This window comes from Schistocerca serialis, chromosome 8 (assembly GCF_023864345.2).
Source record: "Schistocerca serialis cubense isolate TAMUIC-IGC-003099 chromosome 8, iqSchSeri2.2, whole genome shotgun sequence".
Lineage (NCBI taxonomy): Eukaryota > Metazoa > Arthropoda > Insecta > Orthoptera > Acrididae > Schistocerca > Schistocerca serialis.
This window is the reverse complement of record NC_064645.1, coordinates 432746652-432750403: the sequence shown is the minus strand read 5'-3', so window position 1 is coordinate 432750403 and position 3752 is coordinate 432746652.

Genomic DNA, 3752 nt, shown 5'->3' with positions numbered 1-3752 from the left:
CGGATTGCAAAGCTAAGGCTCCCGGCACGGTCGGAAATTTTTCTCCGCTCGGGGCTGGGTGTTGTGTTGTCCTTACGTTCTTATCGTCATAATTCACATTCTGCTGTTGAGCTGGTTGAATGGGCACGTCCCGAAAGCTTATAAAATGAGGAAAAAATCTTGTTCCCTCCTCCTTTGTTTGCTACACTGGTGTGTGTATCTGTTCCCTGTACAGTACTGTGTCGTGTGTATGTGGAATATTGCTCAGCTTGTACGTACTTCTGCAGTTTTTCTTCCCCTACACCTAGTGACCCTTATTCCGATCAATACTTCGCAAATTCAATAACACAGCTGGTTCCTGTCTTCCGTCTTGCCCTGTCTGTTTGGTTTCCATACTCTCCTGGTCATTCTGTCCATTGATACTGCCCTCACGCTCGTGTTCAGTTTTTCGCTAAGTCTTCGTATCCATCGCTCACCATCTCTCGTCTTGATAGAGTCCAGTACTTCTGTTTTAATCTCCTCCTTTTCTAGTTCTCCTACACCATGTCTTCCTAGAGTTACCATCGCAGCTGCTATACTGCAGCAGTACTCACCGATGCGTTATGATGTCTAATATTTCAGTCTATAGATATATTAATTGTAAAATCTTATCTTCAGATCGCGCTATTTTCCCGCTAGAAACTCCTTCAGTGTTCGACGTTTCGATGCCTCTTCTGGTGCCCCTGCATAGCTGAACACTCCCTTGTTGGGGCAGCAGTGGAATCCTGAACAAGATCCCTGCAGAGGTATCGACACTTCGTACATACATACATACGTTCAACACCTCCTCCTAAACCACTGTATCGATTTAAACCAAAAATGGTACACAAATTACACGCTATATGGGAAGATGCACTATGGGTGTAAGAACCGCCTACCTCAGAAACGAGAGAGGTAAGAGGGTGAAAAAGACGCATAGTGCACTGTGTGCAAATAGCCAGCCTATACTCATCCAGTATTTGAGAATGAGGGCGACTTGCAACAAACTTAACACACAAGTTCATACCTTTACTAAACTTTTTTTCGCTGAAGCCCCGGGCAGAATGATGAAACGAAAAAAGTTAGTCGGTTACTATATTTTCGCTGTTCATGCATTACAAGTGTCGCATCAGGTCTTTACTACTCTCTCTGTTCGCAACGCATTATGCAAACGGTATGCACACTATAAATTGGTTCGTAGCCCTGCATCAGGCGAGACGCGTGAGTTTTGTGCTGCCGTACAGATAAGTGATTTAGACTGCAATAAAACTCAGTTTAGTTCAGGAAACTAGTTTAATACGTGTATTAATGTGTTCTGCAAGCTTATTATTAAAGGTTTCACTTTTCTTTGCGTATTATTCCAGAAAACGCGAAAGGAACATAAAGTAGGGTTACGATCGTATTCTTGCGCAGTAAAACTTACAGAATCTCATTTAATTGTTCTGTTCCGTTCCAGAAAGTTAAGAAGATAGTATCTCTCTGTTGTTTAACTCTTATTTTGTGAAACACAGCGTAAATTTTATGTTCCGGTATCTGGAAACTTTGCACATACGGTAGTAGCTTTGCTTACATGCAGTTGTGACTAGGCCTCATTTTTGTAAACGTGGTTTTCTTCTTTTTTCGGTAATCTAACTTATTGTCACTAAAGTAAGTTTGTTAATATACGATTGAGACGTGTTTCCTTGTTTTTCAGTAATTTAATTTGACTTATCCTCGCTAAAGTAAGATTTTTACCATGAGTGAAAAGTGCCTGACGTGCCGTAGAATTGTTAGCTCCGAGGTTTGGTGTGATGGCTGCAGTAGTTTTTTCCATTTGGGTTACTGTAGCGGCATGGGAAATGGGGAAGTGGATCAGACTCATCAGTGGCTCTGTAGAATATGCAGTAGAGATTGGAAAATAGTGGAACAGGAGGGGAAAATTGCTGCCCTTCAGGCACAGTTAGAGCAGGCTAGGGAAGATCTGAACAGGTTGAGGAGGGAGAAGGGGAAACAGAGGTGGGAAGTGGCAACAGGTAACAGGAGGAACAGACCTAGAACTTTGTAAGACACCTTTGTGGTGAATGTGAAGAATAAGTCTGACCTTTTGCTTCAGTTAGAAACTGATGAGACTCAGACAGAGGTAGGTGTAGAGAGGGCACAACAAACTTTCAGTAGAAAATTGAATAATAATGTAGGGAAGTCAGCAAAGAGAAAGAAAGTTGTGTTGTTAGGCAGTTCACATGCCAGAGGTGTAGGTCAACTTTTGTAGGACCAGTTAGGCACAGAATACCAGGTCACAATTTTTTAAAATCTAGTGCTGGTCTGGGTCAGGTGACAGAGGATTTAGGTTCACTCTGTAAAGATTTTACCAAGAAAGACACTGTTGTTATTGTGGGTGGGCCGGGCAGTAGTATTGACAGAGATCCTGGGTGCAATATAGAGTGTGACGTGGCAAAGATTGCATCAGCAACGAGACATACCAGTGTTGAGTTTGTGTCTGTTCTGAGACGCCATGACCAACCTCGTTTAAACACTTATGTCGAGAGAGTTAATTTGGAGTTGGAACGAGTGCTTGGGTTGGGTGCATGGTCACATATTGGTTTGGTTCCTGTTGATTCCCTCAGTAAGTGGGATTATACTAGATATGGCCTACACCTCAACAGGAAAGGGAAGGGTAAACTGGTTGGGCTAATAGCAGGAAATGTAAGGGAGGGAGGGGGACAGAACGAAGTCAAGTTCTGAGAGAAGTAAAGATTGAAACAGTTTGAGAAAGAAATGAAACAGCATAATCCTGGCACATTGGATCAGCGAACACAGCTGTTGGTTAAAAATTTACAGCAATTGGCAGAAATTTTATTTCCACCCGATTTCATCCCGGTAAAAGTGAAATGCCAACTATCATCAGTGCATCAAAATATTAGAGGGCTAAGAAGTACGATTAATGAACTACTTATGTGCATTGATGAATTAGACTCATTGAACACAGTTGATATAATCTGCCTCTGAACATCATGTGACCACTGGTGTAGATATGTTAAACCTTACAGAATTTAAGTTAGCCTCTCACTTCTGTAGACAACATACGGAGAAAATACGAGTTTCCACATTTGTTAAAAACAGTTTTAAATTTAAGAATATTACACTAATAAATTTTGCTTAGAGCAGCATTTATAATAGTAGCTATATACAGAGCACCTTCAGGAAATTTCAACGTGTTTATAAATGGTCTTGAAGATTTATTATCTCGTCTAAAATTAAAAAGAAAAACAAAGAACTAGTGGTTGCTGGTGATTTTAATATAGACGTCCTGAAAAACACTGTTAGTGAACAGTTACTGAAATCAGTTACATTGTCATCCAATTTAATTTCTACTGTAAATTTCCCAACTAGGGTATACAAATGTTCTAAAACTGCCATTGATAATATCTTTATAGACAATTCTAGGCAACTAAGCCACATTACAAAACGAGTAGTAAATGGGCTATCTGACCATGACATGCAACACCTAACATTAAATTTTGAAAATTGTCAGGGTAAAACATCTATCAGAACTGAGTACAGAAGGCCAAGAAAACAGTCAAAAACTGAGAAATTTAGGAGATTGCTTAAAGAAATTGATTGGATGGATGTTCACAGCATCCAAGGCACAAATGGAAAAAACAAAACATTCATTAATAAAGTTAGCACCTTATTTGAAAATTGTTTTACCCTGAAGGTAACTCAAATTGAGCAAAAGTCTAATAAGAAACCATGGATCACACAAGGGATAAAGATAT